General features: G+C 34.1%; 1 protein-coding gene and 1 long non-coding RNA gene across 2 annotated transcripts in view; both read right to left on the bottom strand.

The window, feature by feature from the left end:
* Positions 1 to 4,469, bottom strand: part of LOC106457166 (synaptosomal-associated protein 25-like) — a 36,633-nt gene extending 32,164 nt beyond the window's left edge. The window contains exon 1 of the mRNA XM_022382984.1: positions 4,354 to 4,469. The gene's annotated coding sequence lies outside the window, so the exon portion shown is untranslated. The remainder of the gene's footprint in view (positions 1 to 4,353) is intronic.
* Positions 4,470 to 6,959: 2,490 nt separating this feature from the next.
* LOC111085259 lies at positions 6,960 to 16,420 on the bottom strand. Its single transcript, XR_002610083.1, has 3 exons — positions 16,409 to 16,420; positions 11,560 to 11,566; positions 6,960 to 7,045 (listed from the first exon to the last, which is right to left on the bottom strand). It is a non-coding gene; the product is annotated as an uncharacterized LOC111085259 (long non-coding RNA).
* Positions 16,421 to 16,962: the final 542 nt, after the last annotated feature.

Here is a 16,962-nt window from a genome sequence, read left to right as displayed (position 1 = left end):
AGTCTTACACTGCTAAATTAGGGATGGCTAGTGCAGATAGCCCTCGTGTAGCTTTGTGCGAAATTCATAACAAACAAACAAGAATTTAACTGACAAGGTTTTAACTTCCAGTAATCATGTCACACCACACACACACACACAGTGCCATGATAGTTACTTAAGTATAACAAAGGATAACTTTGTTCAAATAAATAGGTTCCACAACTTGATAATCTCAACATCAAGTTTAAATGACATAAACTAAAATGATAAAAACACAGAGACACCTATATGTATTTATAGCACTAAAAAAATCTTAAACTAAATCATAAGATAAATAAAACTGGTTATAGAATTAAACTAAATACAGGATTGAATGAAATTATAAAATCAGTAGTATTGGACTTGCAGAATGTTTTAATCGACATAAATAAAAAAAAACATTAAACTGAAAGTAAAATACTAAATTGAATGAAACCAAAATAAAACTTCATACACTATTTAAATCAAATTATGATGAAATTCAGATTAAATATGATGAAAATGAATAAAAAGCAAGTTAAATAAAATTCAAAGCATGTAATAACATGAAGCATAAAACTGAAAATACAAATATTCTGATCAATTAGTTTTACATGAAACATAAAAACAAGTTTAAACTTAATACGAATGAAATTAAAACTATGAAACAAAATTGAACTTGAACATAAGAAAATTCACATAAATGAAACCAAGTAAAATAAAGTAGCAGCTAGACGTTTTTCTAAACAAACTTGGTACAAAATTATAACGATCACTAACTGAGGTCCAAGAACAAACTCAAAAACTTTAACAAAGTGTGGAATAAATCATTTCCTACAAAACTAAGCGAGATAACATAAAGTTAATGAAAGAAGAAAGAAGTATAGTCAATTAATATTGTAAAAAATACACCAGAAATATGGCAGTTACTTGAAATCAGATACAGAACAAAATATGGAACTTAAATTTCAAATTATATCAAATTTTGGACCAGTGTAAACAACAACAACCAAAAAATTAAATAAGTAACAAAATGCAGATCTATGTTTATCCATACAATGTTTAACTGCACTTCAAAAGGCACCAGTTTATTTGCATCTGCTGGTGTTCATCATTGGGAGCCCCTTTTCATTGGCAGAAAGTTCATGTCTTAGTCCAACCCATATTATAGCCAAAGACTGGCTGTGGATTTACTACAACTTTAATTTCTGTGTGTATGCTGAGTCTGATTGGTATGGAACAGCAAGTAGTATGCTTCTCAAGGGTTGCTGGTTGGTTGAGACTGATGCTGTGGTGTTGATTGGGTTGGTCAAGATGTCTCTAATAGCTTTCCTGGATTTAGAGGGGTGCTGTATGTTTGGAAATAAACTTTTAGATCCAAGATCTTGTAGACTTCTTAGCGTTAATTATAGTAAATATTACCCCAACATGCCATAGTGGTCTAGCACCCTTACACATTACATGGGTGCCAATGTTGTCCTTTTGGAGCAGTACCCTTCAGTACGGTTGGCAGCATCAAACTGGAGGTGATAGGCACATTGAATGCTCCTGTATTCAAGACATCTCAGTACTAAGTTGCGCAGCCTGACTATGCTCAGATTGGGTTTTGCTACTAGACTTGGCATCATTCATGCCCACTCTGTGTGTTGTTGGCATCAGGAGCAAGCACTTGTGATCCATTGCAGCAGTATGGCTATTTAATATACTGTCTCACTGGTCATGAAGCAAGTGAACCAGTTGTGAAGAATCATGGCTTAATATTGCAAACCAGGATTGACATTCCAAGTCGGATCGACCTGGGATAAGTCAGAATATTGGCAGGCATTGTAAGGTTAAACATCATGGCTGGACCTTTTCTAGGAAACATTCCAAACAGGATGATACACTTGTCACACAGTAATAATGACCAGCAGCAAATCAGTTGATGAACTAGTTTCCTCCATTTGGATCTTAATTTACAAATTAAAATTGTATTATATGTAAACTTCTTTCATCATTACATAGGAATATAATCTTAATCATCTGATATGATACCTAACCTCCACCCACATATTAGCTTTGCTTGATTTTGTACTACCCTCTATGTGTTAAATCTTTTGCTCACCACTAGACTTGAGGCACCCACCTAAATTGTGGCCTTGTGCCATCTTGTCCTTGCATTATTCAAAATATAAAGTATCACCTGTCTTAGAGCTTTGTGGAACACTAGTTGCATTACTGGTTGTTTACCAAGTCTGTGTGGTTTATAATGATGATATAACATGCCACCTTAAACTCACAATCAATTATTCAAGTGCCAGATGTTACGTAACAATAGTATATTTGCAACTTTATGGTGGTTGCACTTCACCTTGCCGTTCAAGTAACATACAAATTTGGTTTGGGTTCTTCAGTTGCTCTTACTAAAATTCGTGACTAGTCATTTGTGGTATTTCTTCTAAAGCAGAATTGATACTATTTGTATGGCTTATCATCACTGCTGCTTGATATCCTGGATCTGAATTTTATGAGTGGACAAGATTTCATTAGCTGAAACAATAATTTGTTGACATTTCTTTACGACTGACTTGGGCAGTGTCTTATGTTGCAGTTGTTCTCTTGCAACATCATTATCCAATGTCTATTTATCCACCATTTAAGTGATGCATGGTCCACTTGAATGATGAATTTCCTACCATGAAAGTAGTGTTAGTAATGTTAGACAAATACTACAAGAGCAAGCATTTCCTTCTTTGTCATACACTATTGGCATTAAGGAGCATAAACATATGGCTCACATATGTAATTAAGTACTTCATTACATCTCCCCATAACAAAACCACTCCAATTCCAGTATCGTTGGTGTCTGAATAAGTGGTCAGTCCTGGCTAGAATAAGCCCAAACCAGTGCTTTGACTAAAACATGGTACAAGAACTAGAATTCATGTGCACATTTTTGTGTATATACAAAGCATTCATTAGCTTTGGCCAGTGCCAACATTGCTGTGGCTAGCTTGGATAAATTAATTAAAAGTAGCTGGTAATATGATACAAAACTTAGAAAACTGCAGACTTTCATTTGGCCTTAGGCTGGGCCCGGCTGCAGTTACTTAAAGATGTATCTGTCTGAGCACTGGTGTTGCACCAATGTTAGTCTCTAACACTGACATTCAGCTTCCAGTTGGAATGGTCATAAGTATGATATTCCAGACATAAATTATAATGAGAAACTTACATTGTCACTACTGTACTGAATCCTCAAATAAGCATAAAGCTTCAAGAGTAAATAAAGCCAAGAGTTGAGATTTCAATAACAATCTACACTCAAGAGAGACACATGAACTCAGTGAATTGCTCAAAAAGTTAGTGGATGTGTTTGTAGGATCAGGTGAACAATTGGACTGGCCATCAATCACACACACACACATATATATATATATGTGATATAGGTCTAATAAAAGGTTCCTTAGGAAGCTGAAATTGAGCAGAATTTGAAATAGGAGATAATTCAACCTTTAGAAAGTGCTTGATCATGTTCAGTTCCAATCGTCAGAAAGAAATAAAAAGTACCAATGTTCTCTGTGGACTTTGAGCAGGTGGATGTGATAATCCACATTCATGCATTTCCACTACCACATATAAATTAATACAATTGCATTGGTAGAGATATCTCATCTATATGAATGAACACTATTCTTTGTATACAAACATTTCAGGCTGTTGCTAAGCCCTGTGAATAGCATTTCAAAGCACTAAAGACGCAGGCTTGAAATTGAAACTAAGATAATGTGCATTCCTACATATGCACATTATATGCATTCTCAGTTATATAATGCAGGAATAAAAAGTCCCATGGTTAGGCACTGACAACAATTAAAGGATAATAAGGTTGTTTAAATTTGTATATTTGTAGGTTATAATTTTTTCAAATATAGCATGTTTATTTTAAAGGATTACACTAATCCTACATAGGGTTTCGAAATTTATGCATCAGTGATTCTTTATATAATAAGCCTTTATGAGAAAGAAGCCAAATTCTGCAAAGTAAAAAGCTGATTTTGAATGATTAGGAAGAATGTCTACTGTTGAGCCAATGCTTCGTTTATGGATTTTAGACTGGTACTGATTTTTTCAAAGCGTGTGCAATATGTTAGAAACAAATTAACTGAAACTGAAGTTTGCAGAGCCATCACATTGCAACAGGTCATGGGAGTGTCACAATTGGTGGTCAACAGATTGTAGCACAGATATCAGGCTACAGGAGAATACACCAGGAGGCCAGGTTGGGGTGGCAGAAGGGCTAGATGCAGTAAATGACTGATATCTGCAAAATTCAGCAATGAGTAGTGAGTATGTTATAAACTTATAACTTACTTCATCCGTGATCTTATTAGCTTTCATTCGAAGCTGTTCTAGTTCATTTTGTCCAGTAGCACCATTGTGTAACACAGGCATAGTAATCAGTTCTTGATATGTCTTAAGACTTTTTTCTAACTGAAAAAAATAAAAATAACATTTAGTATTAAAACATAAATTGTACAGCACAAAATCTGAGAAAAATACTGTTCTTACCCTAGAATTTGAATTGTTTTTCACAAATATCCATGTACGTGTCTCTAAATCAATTCAACTTCTCATCAATTCTGTAAAACTATTGTCATGACTATAACAATAGAAATACTGTTTTAAATTTGTGTGAATTATTTCTACCATATAATACATCATGAAAGATATTTAATTAGTAACTAAGAAATTTGAGGTTCCTTAATTCATTCAAATCAAACTTATAGTAAAAAATATATACACATGATTAGTACAAATATTAAACCAAAGGATGAATAATACTAAAAATAAAGTGAAACATGTATGTATACATGACGTCAGGTTGCTGATTTTCTTAGAACTACAAGTTCTATGTTTTTTATTATTTTAATCTGCTCCACGTAATAAACCACATATGTATATATAATTCATTTCTATTTGTTTTTCTTGCAATTTTTACTAGATTTTGTTCAAACACTGAACAAGGTTGTCACTGAGATGTATGCATATTTGACCTTTGAGTAATCATAAGAACCAAGTTCAAAGTTTAAAAGGCAAGGGTTCTAAGAAATCTATGCCATTTATGCAAAAGCTCTAGGGAGTTTGCATGAGAAAGGCATTCCCAAGCATGTCTTCTGGTGTTTGTGATGAAACACCCACTAGAAGGTTTATCAAACAAATCAATTGTGTACCACATGGATCTAAAGAACATCATGTCTCTGATGGTGGCAGTTTCTGTAGTAACATGGTTCAAAGTGGTCAACACAGTAGAAGATAAAGAAACCAGACTAGCAGCAACTGTGGATTCTGCTTCAAAGAAACCTTGAGGTCCAGAACAGCCCCCAAGGCTTGAAAGAAAGAATCATGGTTTCAGGTGGAACAACAGGGCTTATGAGGACCATTTGACATGGTTGCACCACTAATAAACATGAATTTAGTTCCCAAGAACACCAAAAGCATGAAAGAAAGAGCCCCTACTTCAACAGTTACTGGTTTTAGAAATCTGACGTTGTGACAGAGAACTATCAGATGTAGGTATTGTTCAAACTGATGCCACAACAGAAGCAGAAAGGTTGGTAAAAAGCTGCATCTAAAATGATTCAACTAGTGGAACCTAAGATCGATCTAATCACCAGTTTAGGCAGGCACAGCAATCAGCTTGAATTCAATATATGGATGTGAGATTGAGTTTCTAGTTGGTACTGGAACTGTCAGGACCTTGCTCGACCTTTAAATGTATTGAAAAAACGGAGTTCAGCCAGTAGTACAAACTTCATTCTGCCTAAAAAGTGCTTCTCTGTCTTGGCCATGTTGGTTGCCAAGTGAAGGCATGGTTCCTTAAAGATGGATGTAATGCAGAAATTGTCAGCCAGCTCTGCTTGTTCACTAGGTAAACTCAGTATCAAACAGACTTGGTCAAAATAAAGTTGGCTGCAAGCATGCATATTGAAAAGGATGTAGAGATACCTCTGAATGTACAAGTGACATTCTAGAGGTTAATTATGCTGCAATGACAGAATTGACACATGAAACATTTTTGTGTCTGGAAATTTTCTGGAAAAATAAAAGGTTCCAGAACTCTCCTATATTTTCTACAACCTTTTCCAGTTGTTACTCCATCCCACTTCATGACCATCCCAATCCGAAAGAGTCCCTCTTATGATGTTTAAAAATTTATTATGTAACAAACAAACAAAATAGCAATGGAAATTGTTTAATTTCTTAAAATCAGCTTAACCTGATAATGCCAAGTCTGTGACATCTTACATAGAAGTCTATTTAAGATCAAATTTAAGGCTAATTAAATAGCATTTATCTCAGCTCATGCCAACTGTGCTTGAAAAAAATTAAAATTGGTAATACTAAAATTAATATTGTGGGATGATAGTTTTGATTTACACACTAGTTTAACTGTACAAGTCTGCATACGACATATTTATATGAAGCATAATTTACATACATATCTGGCTACTTATTATAACAAAAGGTTCATTTAATGCCAAATAATATCGTTTTACAAATGGTGTTTCTCACAAAATTCCATATAAACACATTACAAGTGTACAGCTATTACTATGTCTGTGTACCAAACATACCTTATAAAACTACCGAAATTGTTGCATTGTCTAGGTTCATTTTGAAAGAAGAGTTGATTTTCCCATAAAAGCTATATACTTTGAAAACAAAGATAGTTAAATCCCCATAAAACAGCTGCAACATTATTTTTTCACTTGGTTACACACATATATATAATTCTTAGTATTTCTGTACATGTACATTTATGCATTCTGTACATGCTTTATTACACTTATTCGCTTCAATTAATTAACTATACTACTCATAAAATTCAGTGCTTTTTTCTGGCAGAATGTGCTGGAAACAGCATACTGGTATCTTTTAATGAATGGGCAGCAAAAATAAATAGGACGACTCAAAAATTGCTTCTTTTGATAAGATCGAATGGTTTTATTTATGTAATTTACTGTACATATAGTAATCATATAATCGAATGTGTCACTACCAACTAACAGCAAAGAGTGTTTCGTGGGTCTGCTTAATAATAGGAGAATCAGCAGGATTTATTACGAAGTAAGTCTGAATTTAACTAGTAATCGAGTGCAAGCTAAGAAATAAATAGTCTGGACAAGATTTATAATACAAATGAAAACAATCTTTAATTATTTGTCAGTGGATGGTCACCTGCTACTGGATTCATAAATTGATTAACTCGTATATTTTTGTCATCCAATTTGCTTGAGATCCTGTGTAGACTGTTAAGATTTAACATTTCTTTCTTAATGGGAAGTGTGGGATTTACTCATAATGACTAGTGCTAACCATGTGACTGGCCTTTCTTATACAACATAAGGGAGGCTGTAACTTCTAAACATCACCTGCTCTACAAGTAAAGGACATTGCTGTTGTTGACCTTCTTGCATAATATGCAGCATTACAGGAATTTGACCCTATACAGGTCTTGGAATGTGTATTATCTCTAGAGAACAATAAAGAAACAAAGGCAGCTAGAAAGAAGTCAACTTAATGGTTTTCACTAAAAACTACATAGACTGAGAATAAACAAAACATTTTGAAAAATTCTCCATTAAAATAAGAACGAAGAAAAATGTGACTTCATACAATATCAGAAATTAGCACTGGGTTGTGTGAAGACTCACCAATAAACACATTGTAGATATAGCAAACATAGTGCTGCTATGTAACAAAGAAAATCTAAACTACTTTTATAAATAGTTTTTCATTGCATTCAATAGATGGCACTAGCATTCAACCAGACAACTATGAAGAAAAAGAGGGGTAGTGTTTTGTCTACCTTGTATTGTTTGTTTGTTTGTTTTTTGAATTTCGCGCAAAGCTGCACGAGTGCTATCTGCGCTAGCCGTCCCTAATTTAGCAGTGTAAGACTAGAGGGAAGGCAGCTGGTCATCACCACCCACCACCAATTCTTGGGCTACTCTTTTACCAACGAATAGTGGGATTGACCGTAACATTATAACGCCCCCACGGCTGAAAGGGCGAGCATGTTTGGTGGGACAAGGAATTCGAACCCGCGACCCTCAGCTTGCGAGTCGAGCGTCCTAACCACCTGGCCATGCCGGGCCACTCCATTGTGTAGCTTTGTGCTTAACTTAAAACAAACAAAAGAACCAAACCCACGTCAACTTCTAGTATGAATATTTGGGACGAGCGCTCACATCAGCCGATGAACCATTCACTTTGTTAATTTTCACTTAGGGAGTTCGCGTGAGAATGCTTCTTGGTGTGTGCATTACACGGTTTACACTCGATGTGTTACAATTGTGTACTGGGTAATAAAGTGTGTGTGTATGTAACACATCTTTGATGAAGCATCACAAAACACTAGATTTATAAAAATGATTTTACAGCAAAAAAAAAAAAAGGTTTCGTATGATGGAAATAAATAAACCTGGAGGTCAAACTACGGTTGTTTGTATTATATATATATATGCATATATAATACTTGTGAATAAATATAACTACCATCTCTATGAATGTGCTTCAATTAATGGTCACTGCTGTCTTTTTTCTAAAAGCAAAATAAAATCTATTTATACCGAAAATGTCGTGAACGTACACGATCTATGTTTGGAAACATAATCAATAAAATACTCTTTCTGATTGGAAGCTGCCTATGTTTCTGAGCGACAACAAATACTCTGAGGAAAGAAGCTTAAAGCGCTAAAAGGTCAAAAGGAAATTAAGTTTGTTCTGTTGATAAGAGTTTTGTCATTCGCTTTTTCTCTCTACCATACCCTCTTCCACGGCTTTGACATGTCATTACCAAACACAATAATGCTGACAACGTCTCGAGCTCAAAATGTTTAACATGCACGAGTTCTTTTAAATTCAACGTCGTCAACAGAATTCGAAGCGGCTGAGCTGGTGTGCGTTTACCTGATTGACAACGTTAGCAACTCTTAATACTGTACTAGACTGTTAAAGCGTGAATACATACGATGGGCAACTTGTTTCCATATAAATGTAATCAAAATCAGGTGAACAAATGTAGGGTATTTTAACTGTGAAAAAGTTACTTAAAAATAGTAGCACTAGCTATGTTATGATTTAAAAGAGAATGGCCAGTTCAAGCTTATAGTGCTTATAGTTCAAGTTTATATCATACAATCTTTAAACTTAAGGAGCAAGTCTTATAAAATAACTTACACTTTTTATTTCAATTGCTGTAAAATCTTTCCAATAAAAACACAGAGGGGAACATTACTTATTATTGAATAATTGGGTTGTGGGTATTTCGTGCTACACCGTGTAATTGAATTTCATTACTTGTTTTATTCACACTTTCCACATTGTCATTCAAGCCTAACATAACAAAATATTTTCACTCGAATGAATCGATTAGCGTCGGTACCAAAAAAAAATATTCTATATGTTAATCATGCTTGATCTCACAAAAGTAGTAAAGCTACAATTACAGAAATCTCATAAAACAGACACTTTCAGAAAGTAGGCATTCAAAGAACGGAGGAAGAACAAAATCTGAGAGAGAGGAAGAGCACGGGGATGTAAAAATTTCATATTTCAAAATACGGTCTGAACAGGAAAAAAAAATCATAATTCTGTGATTCCTATTTTCCTTCATAACACAGGGCGTTAATCACGGTTTATAGATACGATTTGCATATCTAAACCATAGCGCTACGTGGGACGTGTTTGGTAACTACTTTTTGATTTACGGCCAATTTTCCTACCACTCGACAAGCAATACAGCTACGAGTTAGAAGAAAATGTCACAGCCATTGCCGAGAAAGGAGGTTCGTATAACAAGACTGTTAAGCGATGCAGAACCAAATGATAAAACATATCGAAGTAGGAAGCTTCAATATTGTCAATGAAGACAGAAAAACTCGCACAGCTTAACATTTGAGAAGTCAATCATCTCCGAAACCACACCACAAGTCAATCATGACTAATGTCCTCAACCGCAAAGAAATATTATAGTTACAGAACTCACACTTTGACTAGAGGGCCATTATGATAAAGTGGGGGTATATCTTTTGGTACCACAGGATAATAAATAAGGATATAAAGATGAGGGAGGCTCACAAGCTTCCAGTTACATCTAAAAGGCAACAGCTCTTTCAATGAGGAAGAGGGGCAAAGAAACTAGAATGCAGCTCCCAAAGACTTTTATGCCTTTGGTCTGTTTGAACATGGTATTAGAAGCTGATAGTGACATATAATGGAGGGTCTATTGAAAGTGTAATGACTGACCTCTCCATCTTTTAAGAACCATGTTACAATGGCAATTGCAGTGTCAGTCAACAGTGCACCAACATGATAATCAGATTGGGCAGAATGGACCACAGGTTAAAGTAGTGTTTATAATGTTTCATTGGCTCTCACTATTAATTTACATTTCTTCTTGCGTGCAATTTCTTATATACAGCACATAAAGTTATGTTATGCAAAAAACATCCTTCAATATATTTCTGAAACAGAAATGGAAAAAAAAGCTATATTTTAACAACAGTAGAATATTGAGAAATTTGAATAAAATACAAGAAAACATAGGAAATCTAAGTGTAGTAATGAACATTATAAGATCTTAACTAGCTATTCTAGGGTCAAATTAAGTTCTACTCTACTACCAACTTTAGAAATCATAAATTGTATCATGTTAAAAGTGTTTTAGGTATACATACGTGTGTATGAAAGTTTTTTTAATAAAGAAATATCTTAGTAGTTTCAAAATTAATAGTGTTCCTAAGCATACAAGAAACTAATTCAAAAGTTTCAGATAAAAAACTAAGAGAAACAACCTGATTTGTGCTTATGCATAATTTTCCTGTGTATTATCATTCCAGCTGATTTTAAATTTTACCAGCAAACACAATTCTAGTAAACAAACTACCATAACAGAGCACTAGTTATCAAAATGACAATATTGACTGTTCACGGTTTTTATGAAAATAAAAGCATTATACACAGATACCTAAGGTAAATCAATAAGCAACTGCATAGGCAACAAAAAATATGTTGATTGGTTTTAATATGAAAAGTGTTTCCAAGAAAGTTTCAAGTTTTGAACAAGAAGTACATTAGAATTGCATATCTAAGGGTTTCCTTTGGGGTACATTGTATACACGATTAATATAAAACCTACTAGGCTGTACTCTTACAAAAGAAAGTTTCCTGACACATGCTCAGATTTTTTACACACTTCACAAAACTTTTTACCAAGTAAACTCAAATGCAACTTAACAATATTAAGAAGGGTTATTCTTTTCCAATCTCAATAAACCTTTCAGTTTGTTTGCAATTAAACTTTATCTATCTTTATCTATTACAAAAAAATAATAATAATTAAGAAACACAGTTGTTATAATTTATTTAATGTACAATAATAAAAAAACAATACATCATGAAAAGCTTTAGGAAATTACTCTTCTATTTGAGCTAACCATAAAACATACATACTCAGGATTCCCACTCCTTCCTTTAATAGCAGCATATTAAAACAGTGATGAACAGCTATACCTAATAACTAATAGATGGCAGAACTACCAAAACTCTAGAACAAGAACAAAATTATATGTAAACATAAAAATATTATTAATACATTCTAGAAACATGAAGACAGTACAATAACATTTGACTTGATTCTCCTACAAAATCAAATTATTATTTCTGCTTACCATAAACAGCATGTAATGTGAACAGTACCAACTTATTTATGTAGTTTATTCAGCCATACAATATGAATCATGGTGCACTCATCAAACAAACTGTGTATTATCTGTAATACCAATTGTGATCAAAAGACGAATTTTGACCTCATGTAAATATTATTTTAGATATCACAAAAATAAATGAATAATACCATGACTAGAAAATGTTCAAAAATTATGCTTAATGTACTTCTTTTTTCTTAAATAAAAATGAAGCAAGGTTCAAATGTCATTAATAGAAAGGGTTTAAGAGCAAACATACAAAACTCTTGTGACTTGTTTTATGACACTTTAATTCTATTTCATGTAAATCACTCACTAGAGAAATATATGGGCCTGTGTACAAAAATGGATTGGATATTTATTAGTGTATTCCAGGTGTATTTACTTCTACCCATTTTTCAATAGAAATGTGTTATTCAGCACAAAAGTGCATTCTATAGTGCATACTTTACATACAGAAAGATAAATTGGTTGTTGCGGTAGATGAAGAGAGACTGAGGATAGCGATAGTTACCTATCTCAGTGAAAATGACCCACAAATACCTTTCCATAACATCAAAATAGACTATACCTCTGATTCTGAGTTGTAACTCCCACCTTTCAGATATTCCAACACAAGTTATTTCCCTTCAGACCCTCAACATCTGGGACAGAAATGCCAAGAGAATATTTTCACAGCCAGCACAATAATTTCCATTCACTGAATGTTCAGAACCTAGACACCAAGCAGCTATTAAAGCCACTGCAGCAGCAGTGTCAACAAACCATATGAGAAGTGGCATATTTGTGTTTGGATGGACACCAAGGAAACCCAGATCTAGCTTGGATGTTACTTGTCATGTATCAAGGTAACTCATGCTTGTCAGAAACTGGCAAGTTTATTACTGATGTATGCACTTGTACAGTTATAAGAGCAGGATGGTGTTTTGTACCATCATTATGAATCACTAATAGATGGTAGCCAACCTGTGATGCAGCAGATAGTGTTTCCACTATCCATAAGGTTGGAAATTCTCCAGACTTTGCATAATGCAAGAACAAGATGACCTAGGGAGTGTCAAAGAACTATTGTGAATGTGCAAAAGTAGTCTTTCTAGCTGCATACTTGTCAAGATAGTGAGTGATGGTGTAGAAAGTGTACCACATGAAGTGTCCTGAGGTAAAATACACTGTCTCAGAGAATACCCTTTGGAGAGAATGGCCCTAGATATAGGTGGTCCTCTGCCCCAAACTGAGATGTAATTGATATGTGCTAGTCATTACTGAATACTTCATGAAATGGGCTGTAGCTTATCCATTTCCTGACATGTTGGCAGATGTGTTGGCTCAACAATGGATATCACACTTTGAAATGCCTGGAAAAAATCCCAACAGACCAATGGCACTTAGGTATATTTGGGTAATTTTTCTGTTTTAGTTACGAATGTTGAAAGTTTATACATATATTTTAAACCCACAGAACCTTGTTACAGTTTGACCTTCTGTCTGTCTACTCCATGAGAACAGGCAATATCATTTCAAACTGTGACACAGATACTATAAATTGGGCATTCTCTTCATTGTATATTCTGTTTGGAATTGTTTTTGACACAGATAATCTAAAGATTATGGGATACCACACTAAGGCTCCTTTGTCTGACTTGAAAGTGTGGTATATCATTATTCTCCTCATTCTTGCCCTGTGGAGATGTATTTGGAAAGCTTTTCCTAACCCATCAGCCAATTACAATTCAGCCAACTAGAAGTCACTTACTTGATAACCAATAACTATTGGGATTAAAGACTTTTGTTTTGTTTTTTTCTTTGTTGTTCATGATAAATGTATTCTCTACATAACACTTCCTGAAACTGTACCATTGTGAAAACTTGTGAATAGCTGTAGGATATTGGTGTACCTGAATACCACATGCATGGTTCCTCAAATAGGTTATCATAATGTTGGACTTTGTGAACGAGTTCTTAAACAAGCTTCATGTTTATAATTAGTTGAAATTTGTTGGTTCAAGTGTCAAGGAACAATACTGGCAATGACAAATTCAATTTGTGGTTTTAGAATGCAGAGTGAAGACATGTGCACTAGTGCTTTGCAGTTCAAAAAATAGTCAATGTTGGATTTAGAAGAAGATCTTAAATAATTCAAAATAAAGTTTATAATGAGAAAACGATGGAATCAGAGACAGAAGATACCATTATAATGGACTATCTGTGCTATGCCCACCACGGGTATCGAAACCCGATTTCTAGCGTTGTAAGTCCGCATATATATTGCTGTGCCACTGGGGGCTGGTTTGGTTCGAAACCTTTTAGTGTTATTCTGAAATGAGCTTCATACTTCACTAATTAAGGCATTTGATGAATTTGGTATATTCAATATATAAACTTGCAGTTGATATGAGAATTGAATACTTTCTAATAAATGCACATTTTCGCATTCACGTGTATTTTTTTGTATAGTTGTTAAAGTGTGATAATATAAATCTTAATTGATCTTGCCGTAAATTATTTGACAACTTTATAGAAACGCAATCTTCCTACAACATCCTTTTTGATGGAGAGCGTGACCATCCCTTTAGACGCTCCCGCAAGCTCCGATAACCTTTAATCAGTCATCTTTGGCGGTGGGTGGTGATGACTAGCTGCCTTCCCTCTAGTCTTACACTGCTAAATTAGGGACGGCTAGCGCAGATAGCCCTCGTGTAGCTTTGCGCGAAATTCAAAACAAACAATAACCATAATGATAAAGTTATTGTTCTTTCTTTTAAGTATCACTAAGCACAATGATAAAGTTATTTTTCTTTCTTTTTAAGTATCACTAACCACAATGATAAAGTTATTTTTCTTTCTTTTGAAATATCAATAACCACAATGATAAAGTTATTTGGGCCTAAGAGTTGTTCTCAAGAGATACTTGCTAAAGACAATACTCTGTACTCGTTAATTCCTCTAATGAGCATTGATTATAGGTAAAGAATAAATCTAATCTTCATCGAGGAGCACTCTTGTCTGTAAAGCAACACAAACAGGAATGCAGAAGATGCTGTAAAGGGAAGGAAAGATTTTTTTTTGTGTGTGGAAGATATGGATCAATGTCCAATCGTGACACTTTTTTCTTTTGTTATCTACTTACTCTTAGCCTTCCATTTCTTTCTGAAATCGACAGCATTACTGGTGACTCGGTAGGCTTGTGAAAGTTGAAAAAGTGACGAATTTCTTAAGGCATTTTATGCATTTCTCTTCCCTCAGGGTAACGTGTGACTATCTATACCCACTATCCCGGTAAGTTCATCCACTTTCATGAAATGTGTGAAATAAAGTTTAAATCGAGACGTTAAACTAAATGGAAATTAAACTTTCAAATCGTGGGGTGAGTGGGGGATAGGAGAACAGGCAAAGGCTAGTTGGAGAACAAAATTATTAAAGAACAACAATTTATACAGTTAAAGAAATGCACCATCATGGCGAAAATTCTTGAGTAAGTGTTGTTCCGCAAGACGTGAGAAAAAACAAAACAATCTTGGATAAATAATAATAACGAATAAACTACACTGCTGCAAATATTGTTTATTCTAAATAAGTCTAGTTAATTCCCCTATACAGCATAGTTTCTTTAGATAAATAAAATAAAATGTCATTTGAAAAGTTCAACAGATTTAATCATCTCAAGGTGTTTGTTTCGGCGGATCACAATTCTTCATTTAAAAGTTCATTAAAAATTCACCAGAGCTCGATAAAGATATTCAATATTATTCAGGTGTTAATAAATGGTTAACAAAAAGGGATTTGGTAGGAGAAGGAATTATTAAGATTCTCTTGGCTTCTCTGTACTAAAATTATCTTTATTCTTTATTATCATTTATCCAAGTTCACCCTCATGACATCTTGATCAAATAAATGCAACATTTTCATGTGTACAGTATGTATAAGCATACTCTTTAGACCTGTCGGACAAATTTTTAAAATATTTCTAAAATATGATTTCAACATCGTGTAGAAATAAAATAAAATAGAAATAATAGAAAACTAACGATATTTTCAACGTTTCTGCATATTAACCCGAAGAAAACCCTTTTAGTTTAGGATTCGAGCTACAAAATTCCAGTTGTTCACAAATGGATTTAAACGATTATGAGTGATTGGAACATTGGTAACATTTCGTAATCAAGACAGGCAAGTATTGAGCTATAATTTTATTGTCACTGTAGGAATGAAACAAAGGAATATTTATACATTACGTACTATAATTCATAGAATTATGGGAAGATATGGTGGTCTTTTGTTCTCAAGAATATTTTACTCTTTTGCTGTCAACATTTGAAAAAGTTTTCAAATGAGATCTCGCTTTGCAAATTAATTAAACTGGTTTTCAAGACTATTCACTGCTGCATAGCTGCAATAAATATACCATCAATAGCGAAACGTCTTCCATCTCGTGAGACAACCACAGAAGTTTCCCTTGCAAATGGTTATACCAAATTAAACAATTAATAAAAGTACTGTGTTAATCATGTCAAAAAGCGGTTAGAAACAAACGACGCAAACTGTTTGCTTAAGGCTACCTATATCATTAAAAAGCTTAAGAAACTGCATTCTTGCAGACTTTCTTTATTCTAAATAAGGCTAGTTAGTTCTCCAATACCAAAGCTAGTTTCAATAACGAAATTAAACAAAAGTCACTTGAAAAGTTCAATAGATTTAATCACCTCACGGTGTTTATTTGTACAAATCACAATTCTTCATTTAAAAGTTCCTTGAAAATTCACCAGAGCTCGATAAAGATATTCAATATCATTCAGCTGTTAATAAATGACTAACAAAAAGGGATTTGGAGAGAGAAGGAATGCCAATTAAGCTTCTTGGCTAAGCTGCATTAAAATTGTTTCTTTTTGATAGAACAAAAAACTGGTACGTAAAACATTAACATAAAATAATCATATTATGAACAAAAACTAGATTTACTTTGTGACGGTTATCTGTGCTATCTGTCTCTAATTTAGTTGTGATAGAACAGAGGGAAAGTAGCTAGTCAACACCACCCACCGCTAACTCTTGGGCTACTCTTTTATCGACGAATAATGGGAGTGACCGTCAAATTATAATTCCCCCACAGTGAAAGGGCGAGTATGTTCGTTAACAGGGATTCGAACCCGCGACCCGCAAATTACGAATGAAGATCCTAACCACTAGGCCATGCCAGGCGTGAAAATAAGCG

Source organism: Limulus polyphemus, unplaced genomic scaffold (genome assembly GCF_000517525.1).
Source record: "Limulus polyphemus unplaced genomic scaffold, Limulus_polyphemus-2.1.2 Scaffold298, whole genome shotgun sequence".
Taxonomy (NCBI): Eukaryota; Metazoa; Arthropoda; class Merostomata; order Xiphosura; family Limulidae; genus Limulus; species Limulus polyphemus.
Note: the sequence above shows the minus strand (reverse complement) of the source record. Positions and strands in the feature narration are given on the sequence as shown.